The sequence below is a fragment of the Podarcis muralis genome, chromosome 6 (assembly GCF_964188315.1).
Source record: "Podarcis muralis chromosome 6, rPodMur119.hap1.1, whole genome shotgun sequence".
Lineage (NCBI taxonomy): Eukaryota > Metazoa > Chordata > Lepidosauria > Squamata > Lacertidae > Podarcis > Podarcis muralis.
The window spans coordinates 19331536-19343783 of record NC_135660.1 but is presented as its reverse complement, the minus strand read 5'-3'; positions in this window follow the sequence as shown (position 1 = coordinate 19343783).

Here is a 12248-nt window from a genome sequence, read left to right as displayed (position 1 = left end):
CATCTAGTCCAGCATTCTCTGCTTACTGTGGCCAACCAGAGTCTGCCAGCACGACCTGAGTCAACAGCATTGTCCCCTCCTGTGGTTTTTAGTAACTGATATTCCAAAGCATACTGCCCCCGACCTTGTGGGTAGGCATAGCCATCTCAGGTAGCAGCCATTGGTAGCCTTATCTTCTCTGAATTTGCCCGGTTCTCCATCGAAGTTGGTGGTAATTGAAATAAGAAAGCCTGTTGAAGGGAGGGAAGTAAGTCAACACTCGGCAGAGTGTGGGGAAAGAATGTGGGTAAACGACTGTTAAATTTCACTGTATTTTGTTGGTCTGTATTAAAGGAAAAACCAATAAAAAGCATTTACAAAAAAAGAAGAAGTTGGTGGCTATCGCTTCCTTCTGTGGGGCCAAGTTCCAAAGTTTAACTATGTGATGTGTGAAGACCATGGCTTACTTAGAGTGAATGTGCTGGCTTACAGGGAGGAAATTACAGCTGCTTTGCTCGTTCCCAGTCCTTTTAGCTCCCTGTCCTCCTCCCCAAATGCCCCCGTCTTGCCAAACCGGGCTGGAGAAGATGAGCGGTGATGCTGTTCTCAGGCACACCACCTCTCACCAAACTCGGCAAGAGCTGTGGCGTTCCACAAAGTGTTGTTGCTTGTTGGAATGTCTCCCTTTTGCTGGTGAGACGGGCATTCCGGCAGTGGTAGGGAGTGTGGGGCACCACCTCTTGTACTTCTGCCACCTGAGGCAGGTGCTTCACCACGCCTCATTGGTGGGCCGGCTCTGATGGCAGTTAAACCAAGGTTTGGTTTAGCATGCCACTCAAACCTGGGGTAGTGGTTATGCACTGTTTTCCTTAACTGCACAAGGTGTGTTCTTGATTACTAATAATTGCTAAGGAATAGAACCGTGATCCTAGGTTCGGATGACACACTCAGGCTCACCTCAGCATTGCCCTGAGCTCAAAGGAAAGTGGCAGAGCAAAACAGGTGTGAGCTCCTCTCTGGGTGTCTCTTTACACTCTTTCTTTACACATTCTCTCTTTACACTTTGAGTAACTCTCCTTTCCTCATTATGTGGAAAGCAGTTCCAAGAAGACTCTTGGAAGCCACAAATAAAAACATCTTGTCCTTTGCTCCAGTAGATTGAATCGTGCTTTAAAAACAATTAAATGGGAAATGTGAGTGTCACAGCAATTCCTTAACAAATGAGATCCCAGTTTTTTGTCAGAAGACTGACAACCTGGAGCTAGTTCAAATGAGTCAGAATCGTAACCCTTTGCTAGGTTTGCAAAAAGAAGAGTCATATTTGCAATAATGATACCTTCAAAGGACTAAGATTAATAGGTCTTATATAAAGCCTAGTGAACGCTGAATAAAAGTTGCTCTAATGCTATTAAATGGCAATGGCCCCAATGATGCAGAGGGATGTAATTTTTCTACAACTCCATCACAAGGAAGTGTAATTAATAGATGCCATGTTCTGACATTAACTTAATCCATAGTTTAGTGCTGTGTGGGTGAGCCTCATATTGTTTTATTGTGTTACAAAAGGCAGGTATTATATTGTTTTGGCTTGCAAAGACTTACTACTTCTCTGACAACTCTTGTTGTATATTTAAATAAGTAAGGGTGCAATCCAAACCCTGTTTATACTGTACTCTGTGTGTTTTTTGAATTGGATGGTATTGGATGCTCAGATCCATCACTATTGCCCAGAATTAAAGTATAGTCCCATCTTTAAACTGATTTATGTAAGAGGGCAATGTTAGCTGGGTTGACCTGCAGTTGAAGGAGATTGCCTGCTTGTTGTTCTAGGAGCTGATCAAGACATTTAAGACACATCATTTTTTGGGTTTGAACAAGTAAAACATGTTTCCACATTAATCCAGAAAAACAACTGTGACCTGGCCATCAGGAATTTGGAAAATTTTGCCCTAGCTCTGTTATGTTTTCTGAATTCTGTTCTGCTCCATTTGTACTACTCCTAGAAAGATTAGGTAGGGACATGTCAGGCACTGGGCAGAGGAGGAATGGTGGAGACCACCTCCCCAGCCTGACCCTTCCAGAGAAGAAGAAGACAGTTCAGAATTACAACAGGGGTTTGAGGGAGGTCACAGCTCAGAGGAAGATGAGGGAAAAATACACCCAACTCTCTTTTTCAGGACATCATAGTACCATTTCCTCTACATTTCTAGATGTTGAGGTAGTAAAACAGGATGGATACTTACTTGTGAAACCTTTTAGAAAACCCACTGATTGTAATTCTTTATTGCATTATTCCTCCTTCCATCCCAGGCATCTTAAGGATAACTTACTGTACGGCCAACTATTGAGAATTAAGAGGAATTCCTCATTACAGAATGATTTTTTTAAGTAGAGTTGATGGCCTGTTCAATTCTTTACTTTCCAGATGATATCCTAACCGAGTGATTAATTTGGCGAAAAAAAGATCCTTAGCTAAGGATTGCTCATCACTTTTTTCCCTAACGCCACAAACATCGTCCAGTACACGGATCACGGAATCCTTAGAATTTACCACGTATTCAGATAGGATCATTAGGATCATAAGAAAACACTGGCATATCTTGTGGAATGTCCAAGGCTGTTCTGATTTCCCACTTATTGGCCTTAGAAAAACTCGGTCAATTAAAGGCATATTGGTCCATTCTGACCTTACATTGGCACGTTCTCCCACTAGTTCCAGCCCATTGAGTCATCATAAATGGGATAGATGTGTATCTTGTCCTCTTGTTTTACAGACGAAAGAGATCTATGATGCTCACTCTAGCTTTAGATTTACCACCCGCCATTTCAGTACGTGTCAGACCAAAGATGGTATTAGGGATACCTAATAAGATGCCCTTGCAATCTGCTATACATTGGATTGACCACACAAGCGGTCGGTGTCTGTGATCTCACATTAGGAATCAAGTCATGGAGGCACCTTTAGTTGAGCACTTTGTAAAAGACCATCATGCAGATACAAACCTACTTTACACGGTCCTGTGGGTTAATCAGAGAAAATTTGGGATGAGGAGAGATCACGTCAAATTACTACAAATTACTACTAACCAACAAGAAACTAAATTGATTTACCTATTTAAATCCCTGCACCCAGGGGTTTGAACACTGAATTAGATTTTAATTGTTTTATTTAAGTTTTCAGACAAGATGGCTACTGTTTGTGTTCTCTATGCTAGATTTTGGATACTGTATCTTTAAATTTCCTGAAATTGTATGTGAATCAGTGCACCTGTGGGTTGCCTTTATAATGCTACTAGGATTCTGCCAACAGTATCCGCTTACTACACTTTTAAGTGATTGCTGATCCATGGCTATTTGATGTACCCGCAAGGACAATTTATTTGGTATGTATTTATTATTGGTTGTTTAAATGCAGGTCTGTCATTTCAATTTCTGTATTACTTGAATATAATGGATTTTATTTCATATTATTGCCAGCTGATGAAGAATTATCATTGAAACAGTTCATTATCCCGGAAGAACTGTTCTGTCTGCTGCTGTGCTCGGAGTACCATATTGCTATGTTTGGAGCACCTATCACCACACATTTGCAGGGTGTTGACTGTGGAAAGGCATTTTTGCCTCCATCTTAGTGTTCTTTGATAGTGACTGACCACACCTACCATTTCTGTTTATTTGACTCCTATTATTTGTGATTACATGTCTTCTGTTTATGAATTGTGAAACAGTATAATGTTATAAATATTTTGTGAGTGCATTATTAGCCACGTGTTGCTTGTGGTTGTTCAGAGCCATTGGCCCAATTGGCTGCAGGAATACGATCTGGCCTGCGATAGGCCAGTTGACCAGGGAGGTCCAGGGCCCACCCGCAAATCCACCTGCTCAAAAGGGGGCAAACAGACTACTCATACAGATTCACTCATGTTCCAACAAGCACAGATATCTCACATGAAGACTCCTTGCCCTTAAACTTGCAGATCTTGTGTTATGTACTGAAGTTCTCACCCTGGGCCAGCAGGGGGATACTGTAGATAGTTATGCAAATAAGGGATCGAAAGTGACGTTCAGTGATTGGATAGTTTTAGAAAATTGTTACAGTTACGTTGTACTGGAGCTCTATATAAGCAGGCTGACTGAACCCTTCATTTCAGTTCAGTTCTGGCCTGTGAATAAACAAGAGCTGTTTGAAGAATCGCTGTGTCGTCTGATATGTTCACCCACAACTTAACATCTTGCATAAGCAATAACAAGGTATGGAAAGATGTGCAATGCATGTGTTGCTTAAATATGACCCAGAAGTTTGTGCCCACTACTTCCATAAAACCACACTTTCTTTCAGTGGTTGGGAGAAACACCGAAAGTGGGGACAACCCCGGGATGGTGGACACAATTTCCCCCCTGAAAGTTTCTAGTCCTCTGTGTTAATCTGGTGAGTCAATCAACATCATGCCCAAAACTGGCCAGCGAACCAATATTCATCGGATTGCAATTGAGGTTTGATTTTGCTCAGTAGCAGCTCATTAGAATGGAGTATAAAACTTGCACAGTAAAAAACAAAAAAACCTGGTTGTATTTTGTATTCTCATTTTTGTACATTATGTTGCGAACTGCCTTGCCTATATTTGAGGCTTCCACCATGCTTCTGGCTGTAAAGTTCACCAGTTGCCTGAGGGTTTGCTCTGGGTTTGAAATTGGCATGTGTTTGAACCTTTTAGTGCATACCCTAGTTTTGTTTTTCAGGGACTGTTCTCTTGGCTATAACCTGAAGCATTATCTCAGGGCCACCCACAGTTGGCTACAATCTATGTATGCTGAAGGTTTAACACAAGTAAACGTAAGATAGCATGCAGGTGTATATGTGTACCTGAGAAGAGACCACACCCTTTTCCAGGCTGTAATCTGCACTTCCAGTAAACCTGAGGGAGTAAATACATTGCACATACATTTACTACCCTTTCCTTCAAGCAGCCGATCAGGACATTCTTCTTCTTTTACTTGTAAATGAGAATCTTGCAGTTTTATTCAGAAACAGGCACTTCCACTTGCTGTCTTGGTCAGTGTGGCAGCAGCGGCCACATTGGGAAGGATTCTGCTCCAAGGTTATTTAGGCAGAACTGTCATTTACCCAAAGGTATGGAGCTCCTTTCTTACCTTAGAGGGGGGTGAGAAGGAAAAACACACATGCATGTCAGAAAAGCGAAAACCAGAAAGAAAATATTTGGTCCAGAAAACATAGTAATAATGTCCATGAAAAACAACATTGGCTGGAGTGGAATATTCCTTTGGTCAGGTGTGGCTGAGTTCTGTGTTTGTGGTCACTGCTGCAGGCTGAAAGCTAGAAATATATTTTTCTGCATCCACAAACCCCTTTAGCAGGCTGCATAGTAAAGCTAGTGCCATGAGGCAGTGATTGCCCCTTGCAGCACGGACCAAGAATCTCTGATTCTCCATTCCATCTTAGTGTATTCCCCTTGAACACACAAAGTACAGATGGAAGAAATCCAAAGGTAATTAACCCCATGACAGCCCGGCTGTTTCCTGGGGTGTGGCCACTGTCGCATCCTGACAGCTTCTAGAAGCCACAGTTGAGAGCTGAGTGCAGGGTGGGGACCAAAGGTGGACAAACTACCCCAGAAGGAGCAGGTGTCCTCCGCCAGAGGTACTACCCCTCCCCTTAACACCCCATACATCTCAAGCTACAGGTAACCCACATCTCACGCAGGGGTTATGTTCTGGGGATAGTGTGTTTATGCAAAAATGTGTATGCTTGCACGCCACCCCCTTGGAACCACCCTGTGCGAGCAGTCTTACCTTCCAAAGTCAGTGCACCAAATGGACCTTACTCCCGCAAACAAGGCAAACAGCTTTTAAGCAAAGCAGAGAGCTGAAAAGCTCCTTCTGTGCTGGGAAACGCCTGCACAAAAGAGCTTTTAAGCTGTCTGCCTTCTGCGCATTCGACTTGTGCAATTTCAACCAGCTGGCCTTCAGCAGTTGAGATCACGCATGTGAAATGCACATAACTTGTGAGTTAACTGCACAATGAAAAGCCAAAGCAGACAAACTGTTATGTATTGAAGTTCTCACCCTGGCCACCAGGAGTATTGTGTATGTAGTTTTCACTCAGGTCCATGTCAGTTATTTTAGGTGGGAAACCCTGGGTTGTTGTTGCGACAATGTTGACAGCCGGCTTACCTATAAAAGCAGGCCGGCTGAGCTGTTTGCTGTTCAGTTCTGGCCTCAGAATAAAGAAGAGCTGTTTGAAGAATCGTTGTGTCGTGTGATATGTTCGCCCACAACCTAACACTGGCGAACAGAGCACAGCCAGATGCAGCCACCCTCTGAGATGAGCTGAATCACGGAGCTGAAACACTGAGCGAAATTGCGGAGTAGAACCAATTCAGAGCTGACTGTTCTGGCTAGAGCACAGTGTTCCATCCATTGCCTCCACGTCGGCATCGGAACCATGGCTTCACTCGTGCCTCTACCGCCGTTTGCCCCAGCCTCTGAATCATGGGACTCCTACCTTGCTCGGTTTGACTGCTACCTCCAAGCAAATGAGCTGACAAGAGGGTCTGTAGAGCAGAAGCGGGGCCTCTCCTCAGCCTTTGTGGCCCCGAAGTGTTCGCGACGGCCCGAGCATTGGTTGCGCCTCTAGCAGTCCAGGCAGCACCTTGGGACATGATTCAAGAGAAGCTCCGCAACCACTACGCCCCAAAGCCGTCCAAGATTGCTGCCCGCCATGCGTTCTACCACCGGAACCAGGCAGAGGGGGAGTCAATCAACAACTACACCACCGCCCTCCAACAGGCTGCAATGCACTGCGAGTTCCGAGACTTAGACGATGCCCTGATGGATCAAATCGTCTGCGGGGTCTGGGACATCCGTCTGCAACGGCATCTCCTCGCCAAGCCAGACCTCACGCTGCAGAAAGCCACTGAGGAGGCCGTGGCCTCAGAAGCTGTTGAACTCTCCGCCCAGGAAATCCACAAGGCCAGTAGACCGTATTTAAAGGACTATGTTGTTGGACATGTAACACTGTTGGTCTAATGGAAGCATGTGAAATGTAACCGATATGCTTTGTGCCTAATTGAACCATTACGTGTAGTGCTGTATATAAGGAAACCATTACGATTGTAACTAACGCCTTATCTCGGTGGGGAGGGGTGTTATGTATTGAAGTTCTCCCCCTGGCCACCAGGAGTACTGTGTATGTAGTTTTCACTCAGGTCCACGTCAGTTATTTTAGGCGGGAAATCCTGGGTTGTTGTTGCAACAATGTTGACAGCCGGCTTGCTTATAAAAGCAGGCCGGCTGAGCTGTTTGCTGTTCAGTTCTGGCCTCAGAATAAAGAAGAGCTGTTTGAAGAATTGCTGTGTCGTCTGATATGTTCTCCCACAACCTAACACAAACAAACAAAAGTGTTTGTGTTGTGAGAGCAGTGTCCTCTCCCACCTTAACCCTGGGAGATGGTGTGCCACTTCAATTCTTGCCTTCAGGGTTTCCTCAAACGTTGGCATTAGAAGAATGACATTTCCAAATGTTTACGTGCGGAAGTATTTGAAGCAAAACAAAAATCAAGGGAACAGCTGTAGCCAACAAACAAGAATGAGGAAAAGTGCAGAGAACGATAATCAACAAACAGTACAAGTATTTCTTTCACCGGTGCCTGAGGGTTTTGCCCACAGCGCTAGGGAAGGCTCATATATTCCTTACAGCTGTGGGTCTATTCATCTCTAATGGCCAGGTCTGGTGATGTCTGTAGCAGTGTTGGCTCCCTTCAACTTGCCTCAAGGGCTGTCGAGCCCCCTCATGGTTTCATCTCTCATTGGGGCCTCGGGTTTATTTACAGCTGCTTAACAGTTTTGGTCACCCTTCTCCACAACTGCTCACGGAGGCATACTTTGCACAAAGCCTTGAGGCCCAAATTGACGTGACCTTTTTCATGTAGCTAGCCTTTATGTAGTTTTCTTTAACAAATATTCTGCAACAGCCTTGGGATGGGCAGTACTGAGATAGATCAGGGCACTGGCTTAGGGAAAAACTGGGCGTGTTAGTCCTTTGGCCCTGTTGTGCTATCAATCAGACTCGCTCCCCTCCCGCCCCCGACTTGCTATTTACACTTCCCCATGTACATGCAAAGCTTTTTTTAGGCTCACAGGCACCTCTGGATTTGAGTGACTGCTGTGGGTGCCACTGCCTCTGGTCACTTTTCTCCCCACTCCTCCAGATTAGCTGCCCAGAGAGACAGAAAGCAAACAAGTGCACACACACTTCGCTTTCTCCTTACTTGCACTTCCTTGTTCCCGTTACCCATCACTTTATTGTTCCTTAAATTAGAGTCAGCCTCTGCTTACTATATGATTCTAGTAAAGTTAAAGGGATCCCTGACCATTAGGTCCAGTCATGGCCAACTCTGGGGTTGCGGCGCTCATCTCGCTTTATTGGCCGAGGGAGCCGGTGTACAGCTTCCGGGTCATGTGGCCAGCATGACTAAGCTCCTTCTGGCGAACCAGAGCAGCACATGTAAATGCCGTTTACCTTCCCACCAGAGCAGTACCTATTTATCTACTTGCACTTTGACGTGCTTTCAAACTGCTAGGTTGGCAGGAGCAGGGACCGAGCAACGGGAGCTCACCCCGTCGCGGGGCTTCGAACCGCTGACCTTCTGATCAGCAAGTCCTAGGCTCTGTGGTTTAACCTACAGTGCTACCCGCATCCATGATTGTAGTAGATCCAGGTTTAAGCACACTAACTAGAAGCCACCGTCACATCTGGTTTGGCCCTTCCTTATCCTGCTAGTAAATCTACCCCCACCATGGATTACTGTCACGTTTTGTTGTTGTTGCTAACTTTGGACGGTCTATTCTGTTTGGACGGTCTATATCGCATGGTCGGCGGTTCAAATCCCTGTGGCGGGGTGCGCTCCCGTCGTTTGGTCCCAGCGCCTGCCAACCTAGTAGTTCGAAAGCACCCCCGGGTGCAAGTAGATATATAGGGACCGCTTTATAGCGGGAAGGTAAACAGCGTTTCCGTGTGCTGCGCTGGCTCGCTAGATGCAGCTTTGTCACGCTGGCCACGTGACCTGGAAGTGTCTCCGGACAGCGCTGGCCCCTGGCCTAGAGAGTGAGATGAGCGCACAACCCTAGAGTCTGGCAAGACTGGCCCGTACGGGCAGGGGTACCTTTACCTTTTATTCTGTTTCAGGGGCATTATTTTACAAAGCGTTCAGTTTTTGTGGAAAACAATTTGCAGGCACATGTTCAGTCCGTGTTGACCAGCCTTGCAATGTAATGGAGCAGGACAAAAGCAATGTACAAATCAGTGGAGCCTGTGGCTCACAAGACAAGCCAGCCTTATAGTACCAGGCAGTATGGATTATGTGGTATTAAAATAGATCCATATTATGCAAGTGGAATAAGCATGGCATAAAGGTAGTTTGCTTTGAAGTATTGCTGCCTTCTTCATCGCAAAAATGCTTCTGATTGGGTAAGGTTGCCATCTGCTGGATATATCTTGCTGTTTTGGGTTGAATAGCTTCACAAATGTCTTCATTTAGCACATGCAGTGGTTTTCTAATTAAAAAGGCTCAACAACTTTCTGGGTGTCCTGGTTTTTACTTTTTGAAATATGGCAACCTGAGTAGAGACAAACAACTAAGATGATCTGTTTATTCAGCATTCCTCCTGAGGATGGTGAAAGGCTGCTTTTATTCAGATTTTTTTGTTTGTTTGGCTCCATTTACCGCAGCATTTCTCATATAAGCCTTCAATTATTTTCAGTTGGCATCACTTTGCTATCTCTTCTCCTTCTAATCAGTTGGCGAACAGGGCTTTTCTTAAGGTCCTTCTGGTGCAATGCAAGTCATAAAATATTTTCCAAATGCTTTGTGGGAAAATTCACAATACACAAACAAATCATACAAACCTTTGTGATCTTTGATGCAGTACTGAAGACTCTGAGCGGTGAAGTCCCAAGTGCAAATCTCACCTGGGCCGTGAACCACTAAAAGCAGATCCAAAACAATAGTTGTAAAACAGACCCCAAAGAGGCTAAATGCTATCGATTTCCTTAATAGTGCAAAAGGCCATTCTGAGATCCCTTCCAGATGACCTGTTTTTATTGAACATTCATCGTTATTTGGTTTTGGTGAGATTATATGATGTTGTATCAATGATGTTACTTCACACTCTCCATTGCATTTTCCTGTCATTTTCCTTTTTGCAAAAAAGTCAGGTTTTTTGGGGAAGTGGGTTTGATGTCCAAGAATATAAAACAAACTGTAATTGTACGCTTTGAATTTGCTGTTAGGAAAGTGAATCCCACTTGAAATTGTAACAGTCTGGGAGTGCCCTGAATGTATCTAAGTAAATAACAGCAAAAATGCTTTGCATGTCTATTCGGAAATAAGCCCCTTTGAGAGATCAGTGGGATTTATTCCTTGGAAAGAGTGTTTAGGATTGCAACCTAAAAAACAGATAATCTTTTAATCCAATTTCTATTACTCTGAGGGTTTTTTGTTTTTGTTTTTTTGGGTGGGAGGTAATGATTCATGGCAACTTTCCAGTTCGTTCAAGGATATCCAAGGTAGAGGCTCAGAACGCCCAAGAGGAAATGAGCTTAATTTTCAGTCTGTAAAGTATAGTTTCTTCCATGGGATAATCACAGGGTCTGTTGTGGGAGTGCTGCATTTTTGGGCAAAGATTATTACTGTGATTTGCTTCTGCTCCAGGGAAGTAATGAATGCAGGAAGGGAGAAAACAATTTCACTCCAGTTTTCTGAAGACCTTTCTCGTCTGGATCCTCCCTGGTTGTTTATACAAGCCATTCCATACATTCAGGAGAGCATGCATGGTTATAGAGGAGGAGTGGGTACATGCAGGTAAAGGTAAAAAGGTAAAGGACCCCTGGATGCTTAAGTCCAGTCAAAGGTGACTATGGGGTTGTGGTGCGCATCTCGCTTTCAGACTGAGGGAGCCGGTGTTTGTCCACAGACAGCTTTCCCGGTCATGTGGCCAGCATGACTAAACCACTTCTGGTGCAATGGAACACTGTGACAGAAACTAGAGCGCACGGAACACCATTTACCTTCCCGCTGGAGTGGTACATATTTATCTACTCACACTGGCGTGATTTCGAACTGCTAGGTTGGCAGGAGCTGGGACAGAGCAATGGGAGCTCACCCTGCCGTGGGGATTCAAACCGCTGACCTTCTGATCGGCAAGCCCAAGAGTTTCAGGGCTTTAGACCACAGCGCCACCCGCGTACATGTACACCAGCCCTAAGGATAGGCAAACATGGTCAATTTTAGTTGGGGGTAGGGATGGGGGCAGGCCCTGGCATTCACATGAGACATTTAGTGCAAGTGCCTGACTATTTCTGACATTTCATGCTTTCACAGAACTCAGCACCGAAATTGCAGTATACCTTGCATCCTGCTCTGTGTTGTCTTTTAAAGGTCTCACCTGAAAATTGTGAGGCATGTGTTAGTGTCCATGGGGAACTGGCGACATATAAATTAACTGTGGTAATATAGGCAAACCTGTCAATTTCAGTTTCTCCTTTTCCCCATACTCCACATTTCCACATAGTTTTTGGTTTTTTTAAAGTCCCCGTGAAAATTTACCATCACTTTAGTGTGATTTTCTCCACTTTTTGATGAATGGATGGATGAATGAATGAATGAATGAATGAATGAATAAATAAATAAATAAATGAGATAAATGTGTGGGCCTCTGAAGAGATGCCTTTCCAAAAATGTGAAGCAAACAAGGCAATAAAAAAAATGGTCTACTGTTGCTCTCTAGTGGACTAGAAGTTACCTGCAATGTGCTAAACCTGCAATCACAATAGAAGTTGCTGCTGGGAAAGATAAATAAGGAACTCATTCATTGGGACGTTGGCAGTTGTTCCTTGTTTTCTTTTTTTGTGGGTGCTGCCAGGTAATCCATAGTACTCCTTTTGCCTATTGCTGCAATTATAGAATTTTAGGACAGACTGTTGTTGTCACTGAATTATGTAAACATCAGGGGTCTTGTGGCAAATACTGAGGCTCTCCCTCCACATCTTTGGGGAGAAACCCTGTTGTGTATGTGGGGAGAGGACTGAGCTAGACTCTACAGGTCCCACATCATCCCCATTCCACATCTGCAAGAAACTGATATTTTTGTGCGTTGGCATCTACACTGTGGAACTCCTTGCCGATTGATATCAGACAGGTGCCTTCATTGAACTCCTTTTGGCACCTGCCAAAAATGTTTTTTGTTTAGACA